We start from the raw sequence: 11,696 nt of genomic DNA on the forward strand, positions 1-11,696 counted from the left end.
CAGGTGGTGGAGCGTTCTGCTTGTTTTGAAAAGGCCTTGGACAATTTGGGTAAATGTTTTACTGTGTGTTCGGGGGAAGTAAAATTTTTTCCTGTTTTTCACATTCCTGGGTTTCTGCTTCAGCACTTCTGGTACTCGCTTCCCTCACAGGAGATGTATCTGAGATGACATTGGTGTGCTCTGCAGGGGACTCATTCTTCATCCCATGAGCACAAGCTTTCTCCTTCAGACTTGGAGTCCTGAGGCCATCACTAAGGCTACCCAAGCGTCCCTCGGTGCCGCTGTCCCCACAGCCACAGCGTGCTGTCTCCAGTTGGGTCTCAGGTCCGTGCTCAGTTAGGAGGCCAGCAGCATCTGCTCAGTGTCAGTTTCTGCCTTGCTGCCCAGGGAGCTGTGCTCTCACTCGCTGCATGGCTCCCTGTCTTCCAAGGCAGGAGCTCCTTGCTGCACGTGAGCTCACAGCAGCCTGGCGTCAGCTGGCTGTCGGGCTGCAGTGGGACAGCCTGTGTCCTGGGACTTCCGTTCCCTGCTGTAACGTCAGTGTGGCTATTTTAGTCACAGGAATGTCAGCGGATAATTTCACTTTTGTTTTGTACTTTTGATAACCTTTCCCATCACAATGAGACAAGACGTCCAGGCTCAGCGCGCTTCCGGGCATGGGAGGGAAAGCTATTCAGACTGCTCTGCAGGGGAAAAGAAAAGCCTCTTTAAAAATAGCTGCACAATTGTCTGTGATGCTGGGACAAAGGAGAAAAAAAAACCTCTGCATGCTGCCATGCACATGGAACATGGGGAGATGGCTGCACCGAGCACGAGCCTGGTGGGATGGGAACGTGGGCAGTGCTGCTGCTCCCACTGGTACTGGGCTGCATCCCATACCCAGGGGATGCCCAGGGCTGCATACTGCACCCATGGATGCCCACATCTGGGGCCGGGCACCACTCTGACCCCATGTGGCCACGTGCCAGTTTTCTGTCCTGCCAGGCATGGGCAGAGCAAGGCTGTCCCGGCTGCAGTAGGATGACTGCCCTACATCGTCCCCTCTTCCTCCCTGCTGCAGACAGGCATGCACTGGCTTTTTCTCCCTCCCCATCATCCTGCCCTGGGCCAGGTTCCTTCTCTGCAGGGTTTCAGAGCTGGGTGCTTGGTCAGGCACAGGCCTTAGACAAGATGAGTCTGGTTGAACACAAACTGCTGGAGTTCAGCTCCAGTTTTTGTTTCCTGTGGAGAGGGAGCTGGCTGAAGCAAGTTGTGTTTTCTTTCAAGCATTCAGCCCACCACTTCCCATGAACTGCTGACCCATCATGTGATGCCGGCTGGAGCAGGGCTGCTTGGATGCAATGTCACAGCTTATCGGGCTGTGCGACTCGGGCAGAGCTTTGCTCACAGTTGCTGCTTTTCCCATCCTGAGCACTGGGTGACTTGGTGAAAGGAGAGGAGCTGCTGGAGGGGCAGCTGCCTTTCCCTGTACCTTCTGTGGGTTTCAGAGCTCTGAGGAAGCTCAGCCTCTCCATAAGCCTGACATCCCGTCTCGAAGTCTGTGCCGTGTGAATGCAATGATCCTCTGCATGGATCCTCTGTGGCACAAGTCCTGCTCAGCACACCTTTGGTCTCTGCAACACTTGGGCTCTAAATTGCTCGGACCCTTTGCTCAAAGCTGGCGAGAAGCTTTTTGCTCAATCCAAGCTTGTGACTTACAGGGAGACTCCAAAACCTTGCCATTCCAATGCTCAAGCCTGTTTACAAAACAGTGGCTGAGGGCTGCTCTTTATTGTTACATACATATTGCATTCAGGGTTGCTAAACAAGCAAAGCTAAAATGAAAGTCATCTGAGCAGTTTGCTTTAATTAGAGTAAGATCCTGATGAATCATGAAGTTTCTTTACCTCAGAGATGCACAAAGAATTGACTTTGGCAGCAAACACCAAGGTACAGCAGTCTGCGACGTGCTAGCTGCCTTTGACATCTGCTGGAAAGACTTGTTTTTCCATCCAAAGTCACATGCTAGCTTGTGATCTGATCATGAGATACAAAGGATAATCTTCCAATATTTATTTTCCTCATCATCTGGAATTCTAAAAGGCAGAGGAAAAGACTAAAAAGCAGTGTGAAACAAAAATACTAACCCTCCTTTTTTGGCGACTTGGTGTCACTCTAATCTCAGCAGGGCACTGGGTGCTTGCTGGCTGCTCAAGCAGGGCAGAAGTTTCCAAACGATGGCTGGCAGCAGCAGTGCACGTGGGGCTGGTGATGCCCTGTGTGGGGGGAGCAAGGCTGGCTCATGGACTTGGCAGTGGGTGCAGGTGTGGGGCCACAGTGTTGGGAGGGGAGTGGGGTAGGATGGAGGACTGATGGGAAATGGAGCAGCTGCTCTGCTCTTGCTCTATGCAGCAAATAAGAAGGAGCTGTGTGAAGATGGAGGAGACCGATGTGGTCATGTTAGGTTGTTCAAGGGCCTCACAAACAGTCTGGCTGTATATGTAGCTGCTTTTGCTATTAAACTGAGTAGAACACATTGCCACCGCATTCACAAGATGTGGAAGGACCCCATCCTGGGACCATCGCAGGGCACCAGGGGACAGCAAGGCTCATCCTGCCCCACAGCACCGCAGATGGGCCTGTGCCAGCCTTCAGCACTAAATGTGTTTGATTATAAATGTCAGAGTCACATTTTTTATAACAATCTCTTGATGCAATTAGCTACACAGGTGGAGTTTATAGGTTTACAGTGAGCCCAGCTGAACAATTAAATCACCCTCCAATAAAATCCCCCACATGATCTCTGGGGAATTTTGCTAGCCGTCTCTTCTGTGAGCTGATGCAGTCCTATGGGACAAAAGCTGCAGAGCACCAGAGGTCCCCACACACCCCTGGCTGTGCTGGCACTGTGGCTGTCGGGACAGCGGCTGAGCCCCAGCAGTGCAGGGCTGTGCTGCTGCCGGCATGGCTCGGAGCCGGCTCAGCCTGTCCTCACTGCGAGCCTCTGCTGCTGGTGGGACACGGGGCTGGGACAGCCATGCTGCAGGCGTGGGTTGTTTCACAGAACTGACATCCGCGGAGGAAGCGTGGTGAGGCCCCACTCCATCAGCGCCTACCACAGCCCAGCCACAGCTATTTCAGTGCCACAGCTATTTCAGGGCAGCAAGGCTTTCCAGTAAAATGGTGTTGAGAGTGGCATGTGGGCAGTGAGGTGGTGTCCCTGTGTGAGTTTCCCTAAGACACCAGAGCAGGACAGTAATGCTGAGGTGCTGGTAGTGATGGCAACCAGCCGTGCTGCTGCCTGGCAGGGCTCACAGACTGCAGGGCTCATGGATTGCAGGGCTCACAGACTGCAGGGCTCATGGATTGCAGGGCTCACAGACTGCAGGGCTCATGGATTGCAGGGCTCACAGACTGCAGGGCTCATGGATTGCAGGGCTCACACTGCTCTTGCTGAAGGTGTTTCCCCAGCAGGTCTCACTGGGCAGCGTTCTTTTGCAGCAGAGTGGGGTGGTGGGAACAGGGGCTGGAGAGTGGCAATGTGTGTGTGTGCCTCAGGAGGAGCACGTGGCCCTGAGTGTGTCTCCTGGGAGAGAAGGCAACTGGTGTTTGTAAGGAAATAAGCACATGCTGAAGCACATCCTCTCAGAGTGGCCGTCTCTTGCTTTCCTGAATTCCTTGGGGACAATGAGCGCTTTGTAACCTCGCTGGGCCCTCAGCAGCCGGCGCAGCTCCTGTGTGAGCTCAGCAGCTGTAAATCAGCGCCGTGCTATCGCTGGGGCAAGTTCGGTGCTGAGTGCTTTGATCTGCAATGCTTTTATTTGTCACCCTCTGTGGAGATACATGCAAGGTCGGACAGAAGGCTGGTGGCTGAAGGCACTCATTGCTGCGGCCCAGGGAGGCCGGTGGTTTGTCACACCAGTGCTCAGGTTGCCAGCTGCAGGCCTGGGCATCGGGGCTGTATCCTTCTGCACAGGAGGTGTGTTCTGCTGCACAGGGGCTGCAGCCGTGGTTCTCACGGATGTCCTGGCGCTGCACAAATAGAAATGTGTGTGCACTACACTTGTGTTCTGGCATCTGATTTCTGTTTGCCATTTACTTTCTCTGTCCGTTTTGGAAATGGATCAAAACCAAGCCAACCTGAAAGTTACTGTACAAATCCTCTTGAGCCTCTCCTGATGTGACCTCAGGCGGTGCCAAACGAATAGCCAGCACTGTGTGCCAACAGCCCTCAGCCCGCACACAGGGCCGTCCTTCTGCCGTCAGGGGCAAGTCAGCCCCATCTGATGGATCTGGGCAGTGGCAGTGCAGTGTTCCTATGAGACACTTGAGAAAGCTTACCCTGATGGCCTGAGCCTTGTGACTGTGACAGAAGGCCATTGAGCCCCATGCTGTGCCCTGCATCCCGCTGCTGCTCTCCTGGCGACTCACTGATCTGTTTTTGGTGTTGTCCTCTCCTGCAGGTGCTGTGGAGCTGTCCTGGTGCCCAGCAAGTGGCACCCAGAGCTCAGGACACAGGTGGGTTCAGCAAGGCCTGGTGGGCACGTCCTACACAGGCGTCCATGCCATGCTCCCAAATGAACCGCTCAGCCAGGTCAGCCTAGTTTTCCTGTTTACTGTCTGCATGGAAAATAGGAGCAGAGTACAAAACCTCATCCCTGGGCTATAAAAAGACACTGCTGTGTGGGCACAGGAATTTTACCTTCCCCTCCTTTTCTTGCAGCTGGGCAGCGCCGCAGCGGCGCCAGGTGCACGGCCAGCGGGTGGTGATGGCCGCAGGGTCAGGAGAGAGGCCTGAAATAGCAGCTCCCTGCAGGAGGGACTTCTTGCAGGAGTCAGAGCCATCCAGCACTTGTCCCGGGCAGGGTGCAGAAAGGGCCCCTGGGGGCCTCAGCCAGCAGGTAATTGGGGTGGGTGGGACACTGAGCCAACCTGCCTGCGTGTCGGTTTTACAGCATCAAGATGAGTTACTGGGATCCTAAACCAGAGAGATTGCTAAACCTTGTTTGCCTTGGATTGTTTGTCCAAAAATATATTGTGAGGTGAACTCTTTCTTCTCTTCATAACTGGCCATAATCTTATCTGAAACCTTCAAAGTGTTCTCAAGGAGATAACAACAACAAAAAAAGTCCAGAAGTGTTTGTTTTCTGAACCTTGAGAGCAGCCATGGCTGGGTTGGCATTCACCAGCTAGGGCTCCAAAAGCTGTCGTAGCTTGGAGCCAGAAGCAGGAGGCTGTTGGCTATGGTGTGGAGCAGCTCCAGTGCTGCAGGCACAGCTCATGGGGACATCTGTCACTGCCACCAGCCCCATGGCCAGTGCCATCCTGCTGACTCTGTGTGCACTTTGGCTGCACCCTCCCCACACCTGGGTTTTGGGTCTGGAGCAGTGGGTTTCTGCCTCCATGAAGAATTTGGAAGCATAGCCTGGGCTCATTCCTCAGCCTGTCATTGTAGCATGGACTGCAAACAGGGAGCAGTAGATGGGGACCCAATGAGGTGATGGTGGCCTTGTGGAGCCCAGCCCTAGATCCTGCTTGGGTCCGTGCCATACTGTGAGCAGCAGCACAGCAGAATTGGAGGGCTCGGCCATGCTGACACACCCATTTTGCATGGGTTGTGTGCACAGGCTGCTGCAGTTTGCCTGGGGTTTACCACACATTTTCATCATGTTTGCAAAATGCTGTTATCACGAATTGCACAAACCAGCCCCATCCTCATCCGCTCAGAGCGATGACTCCAGCGTGTCCGGTCAGCTGAGCGCACTGTGTGGCACACAGTCATGGCTCAGAGATGCTTGAGTCTGCTACTTTCAGATTTATTTATTTTTTCCAGAGCCCTTGCACTCTGCCCGCAGAAGCGTTCTGTCAGCGCTGCAGCCGGCTGCGGGCTGAGGCCGGGACGGTGCTGCCTGCCGAGGGCTGACACGGCCTTTCCCTTGCAAATGTGCTACAGTGAACCCCGCAGTGCCGCGAGCATCTGCGTGCCTGGCGTCGGGCTGCGTGCCACCGCTCTGCTTTGCAGAGAGGGCATGGATGGGGCTGTGGCAGAGCCCATCTCAAGTCACGGATGGGGTTTGGGATGCGGTGCTGCGCCCAGAGATGAATTAAAGCCCCGCAGAGCCGCGTGCTGCGAGTGCTAACTGCGGGCACTGCGCTCCGGGGATCGGGTCACAGCACAGTCGGGGAAAGGCCGCTCTCGGGGTGCGGGTGGGCAGTCAGCAGATGGGGCCGACACGAGGCACTGAGTCACGGCCACGACGGCCCCCGCGTCACACGGCGCTATCAGCTGCCCCAAGGGTCAAGTGACCGCAGTTCAGGACATGAAAGTGCTGTGGAAATGCCAAAAGCTAAAAGTACTGAGCAGCAGTTCCCCGTCCCCTCACTCGTAGGTCGTTCCCCTCCGCGGCCGCCCGGAGCAGCAGCGCACCCGCCCGGCCGCACCGCACCGCACCGCACCACACCGCACCGCACCGCAGCGCAGCGCAGCGCAGCGCTGCGGCCGCCGGGGGGCACTGCGCTGCCGCCCGCAGCTCTCCCGCAACCGGCCCGCTGCGTGTGGGTTGCTGGGGAGGCGCAGTTTAGACAGGTGGTGGTGCTTCACGCTGTTACTCTAACAGAAAAATGCGTGTCACCGCTCTTACAAAAAAGGCAGTTAGGGTGGCTCCTCTGTATTCAGCTGCCTGCTCTTCGCAGACGCCTGTCTGCCTCGGAAATGCCCACCTTTACGAGCCCGGCTCCAGTAGCACACCCGCCAGCAGCACTCAGCAGTCGCCACTTGCCCCGAGGCTTTGTGCTGGCACAAACTCGCCTGGCTACTGCCAGCGCGATGAGTTTTCCACTTGCAGTTTCAGGCATTCAATCCAGCCTGCCCTCATCAGCGTGTGTTGCCCATCTGGCTCTAAGCACAGCACAGCAAAGGCAAAATGTGTGCATGTGCAGCTGGACAGGTGGCCTCCGTGGGAGCGTGGTGCCCACAGGTGCTGCCTGTGTCGGGGTCAGGCTTCTCCCTATGGAGCTGGGCTGCCCGCTGGGGCTTCCTGTCCCCCAGCACACACAGGAGCACGCTGCTGCTGGCATCAGCTCTGGAGCACAGAGTGGTGGTCACTTCTGAAGGTCACACGCAGCCTCTCCATGGCTAATTTGCTGTCTGTGGCTGACAAAAACAGGATGGATCAAATGTCTTCCAACAGATCTGTGTTAAAAATGAAGTACTGATGTTTGGAGAACTGACAGTCCCACCAGAAATAATGCAGGCTGCTGAGAGCCCTGGCTGCCTCATAAACAGCATCTTCCCACGTTGTCAGAACAGCTTATCTGCTACAGGAATAAATAAGCAGTTACTTGAATGAAAATGTTAATGGCAGAGATATAAATCACGTTGCTCTGCTGTAAAAATATGCTGCAGCTTAGAAATGCATTCTTATTTCTCGAATGTATGAAAATATAGGTGCGTGTATGAAGAAGATAGATATGCATAGCTATGTATTTCTCTCTGTATTTATACATAATGATATGCATGTGTTGTACTCAGACCAGCAGCCAAAACCACCTGGCAGTCGGTCCCCCTGCCCAAGACATGCTTGGTGTGAGGCATGGAGCTCCCGTCTGAGGTCTGGCTGGATCCTTCCTGCTCAGGGTGTAACATAGCAACCGCTGCTTGGTGCCAGAGAGGCCATATCTCAGAGCTAATTGTTGCTGCCCTTACTAATGGGCCACTGCTGTGGCTTCTGGCGTGTTGCTGAACCAAGCTAGGGGAACAGAGGTTTATCAGTAGAGCCCTTGGAGCAGCTGGCTGTGCAGGAAAGTGTGCAGCAGTGATGGGTGCAAAGCAGTGCTCGCTCTTGTGTACTTCTGAACCTCCCTTTCCTAACGGATGCATGTGGCTGCACTGGAGGAACTGTCTGCATCATTTTTCTCCCTGCTCAGCAGCTGCTGCAACCACAGCTTCCAGAGTTGGCCTTGGTGCAATGACTGATTAAGGGAGCCCCTCCATGAGCTAGTGTCTGCATTTTCTTCTTGGAGGAGCCATGGCTGTGTCTGTGTGGGGGCTCCCATTGGGCACCAGCACACCCTGGCACAGCTGCTGCTGGCCCTGAGCTGGTGTGAGCATCGGCTGCAGCACCAGCAAGGGGTTATATAAAGTAGAAGTGGTTTATATAAGCCTATTTTATCTGCAAATCATTTATATTTAGAGCACCTATTTCTGCTGGAAACCCTAAAAGCGTGTTACATAAGAGCCTGATAAATCCTTTGGCTTAGTGTTTCAGCAGGAGGAGGGAGCATTCGGTGCATGGGGCGTTCAGATTCGTTTTGTAACCAGAGCCTGAATGTGCCACCTGCAGCTGGACTCGGGATCCTCTCTCCTTCCTCCACAGCACCTTGACTACAGCAGAACCTGTCCCTGTGCTGCTTGGTGTTACATCCACCAGACTGCAGCAGCTGGCCTTCCCTGAGCTCACTCTTTTGGTTGCACCATGTGTGAATGGCACAGGGACAATAGCTGTCCCACTTCTTCCAGAGGGCACCACACATTTTGTCCAGGTTCCTTGTGGTCCCACTCCCAGAGGGCAGGCAGGAGGGCACTGAACCCATGCCCTGTGAGCAGCAGCAGTGTCTCCCCTGTGGCCCTGTCTCCCACGGGATGTGTGACCCCGGCCCCTCGCTCCCCATCACAGATCATGTGTCTTAAGCAAATTCTTGTCATACTTCACTCGAGCCAGACGCTGTAAATTGGATTAATGTGGTGCCGGGAGAGATTTCTAGAGGGAAATATTTAAAACTAGCACTAATGGGAAAGTAGCTTATGGGCTGCCCAAGGGTCAGGGGGTTTCTGTGGCTACTGGTGGGCGCACAGGCTGCTCCCATGGGGCAAAACTTCCCATTGGGGAGCAGAGGAGTATTCAGGGCAGTGGCTGTTCCAATGCAATGGATACACAAAGCTGGGTTGGTGCCATTGCCATCACTAAGGAGCATCCCCACAGCTGAGGACACACAACAACCTGCAGCAAATGCACCCTGGCACTAGCAGCTGCTGGCTGTTTGAAGGCAGACAGTTAGCTGAGAGATACGTGATGTGGTTTTCATGTTGCTTGCATTGCAGCTTTGAAAGTAGCCTGAGAGCAGCACAAGAGAAATATCGCTCCCCAGAGGCCCCTGCGCCTCGTCCTGCTGCTTGGCCGTGCCTCTGGGGCCGCATCAGCTCAATAGATATGGAGCCAGGTTGATGGGTTGTAAGCAATACTTTATGGCCTTCATCTGATGAAAAAGAGGGATGGCAGTGCTGAGGGCAGGTGAAGGAGCACACCATGTAAATGGTCACAGTCTGTCACATTTTGGGTCCCGAGAAACATGAAGAACCATGGAAAATCAGTGCAGTATTGCATGTAGGTATCCATGTGATAATTATGTACATAGAAGTAACAATCATTCAGTAAGTGTCAATACCATATTTGCTAAGAAACTCTGTAGTATTAGCAGAAAGAATTCTGAGAGGCAGACATAATAGAAAATAAAAAACAAACCCATCTGCTTTATTAATCATGGCTTTAAAAAAGTCTCTGCTAGCTATGCAGCTATTTCAAAAACTGTACTGTTTAAATCTATATCCAAACAAACACAGAAGCCACAATAAATCTGTCATTCAGTTATTCGGTTCTGTGGCTTTAAATGATTAAAAATGATAAAATTCAAGAACAACATTAAATGGAAATGTTGTCTTTGTGCAGCTCGTAACACTGGGGGTTTAGCTGCTAATCCTCTCAATATGGAAACTGTTGAGTCAGGGCCTGAACCACTGATTGAGCACCTGTGGAAGGGACCCAGCCCTGGGAGCACAGGTGAAGGCAATTCAGCTGTGTGACCAGCAGGGGTGGAGCCTGGCTGAGCTTCTCTTAGACCCCATTTAAGGGCTGACTGCCAAGGGGAAGCATTTCTGGTTGGATTTCCTTCTTTTGTGGATTTTCCCCATGAGTACAGATCTTCAGAGATGGGTGAGTACTTTTCCTTTGTCTTTGTAACACCATTCCATTTGTGTTAGTCCCTTTGCTACTGTGCTCCTGTATCACCCTTCCCTTGTATTGACCTTTCTGATTGTAGCACTCTCTAAATGGCATCCCCAAGGAAAGGGATGGGAAAATGTCCCTTTATCACCACTGTGGGCTTAGACAACCATGCTGACTTCTATTAGCCCCAGCCTGAAGGCGTGAGTGGAAGCAGAGTGGTGGTCACCATGCAGGAAATGGATCCTGGCAGTATATGCAGTATGGACACCTTTTTAGAAAGATGCTGTGGGGATTTATCCTTACCTTGTACCTGCCGTGGTGGGATTAAGGAGGCCGTGAGTCCTCCATGCTGCCCAGGGTACAGCCTGAGGAGCACAGAGGAATTCATGCACCGAGGAAGGCTGAATCTCACCAGGCCTCATCTGAGTGGGCAGCAGGCTCAGCGGGCAGGAGATCACCTCCATGTCCTGCACTGTCCCCAGCTGCAAGCAACTGCTGGAAGAATGCTCTAAGCCTGGACTAGAAGTTGTGAAAACAAGGAAAAAGGTTTAAGTCATATGGAAGCAGAGCAGGACAAAACAGTCTTCTGCTGAGTAAGAAACAAATTGCAAAACTAAGGGGGAAAAAAATACCACACCAACAACCAATTCGGTGATGTGGATGTGTTTAGTGACACATCAGCAGAGCACATTAAGAGTAAGGGTAGATCAACCCCAATGCAAAAAATGGAGAAGGGAAAAGCCCTTCCCCTTGTCTCCTCTACAAGGCCCTTGCCTCCCGCTGACACCAACCAAGGCCACCTCTGTCCCTGCTGGAGTGAAGGACATGATTGATGGGGAAGTAGGCACAGCTGCATCACTGCTTGCCACAATACAGAAGGACCTTGGCTGGTGCCTCCATTGGACAAGAAGTGTAGAAGCAATCGATTCCTAAAGGCAATGCACAAGTGCTTCCTGAGAGCTCCTCGAGCCCACAGCTGCCAGGACCCTTCATTTGGCTAAGGGGAACAATGGGAGGTCAGAGATTGTACCGCATTGCTTGGCTCTGAATTCAGGCTAGTCACAAGGTCCCTGTTCTGCACCCAGCATCCTTTCTCACTTCTCACCATACATAACATTCTGGCTGGGTGACATAAAGGTTAAAAGTAAATTTGGCTGCAGTAGGACAGTGCACAGATTAGGAGAGGAATGTTATTATCGGTGTTCACTATAGAAGGACTGCTTTGCAGTCAGGATGTGATAGACAAATGCCAGCAAAAAGACAGTCACTGTGTGCAACAGCTGACTGAAGTGCTTGCAGAATGGTGCTGTGCTGTTCAGAGACTTATTTCCACTGCACCAATAATCAGAAGGAACCTGAACAACAGTGTGGCTCCAGCTTCACCAGGAGCCCAGCTGCGATTCTCTGCAGCCTGCGGCAGGAATGAGCAGAGCAGGGGGTGAGGAGCTGCTGGCCCCACAGAGCTCACTGAGCTGTGCTGCACCAACACCTCTGAGTGCAGCTTGGGCCCTCTTATAGCCATGTATGGGATTATATATAGTAAATCTTATTAAGTTAAAACTAAATATAATTGTCGGAATTGGCTGACTGTGACTGAGAACTCTTGATCAGAACAAAGTGTTCAGCGCTATTAGAGCCCGTGTGATGACAGTACATTCAACATGCTCTGTCCTGGTTGTTACGTAAGGGTAAACATCTCTTCTAGCTGAAGTCATT

The sequence above is a fragment of the Phasianus colchicus genome, chromosome 12 (assembly GCF_987193195.1).
Source record: "Phasianus colchicus chromosome 12, bPhaCol1.hap1.1, whole genome shotgun sequence".
In the NCBI taxonomy this organism is placed as follows: domain Eukaryota; kingdom Metazoa; phylum Chordata; class Aves; order Galliformes; family Phasianidae; genus Phasianus; species Phasianus colchicus.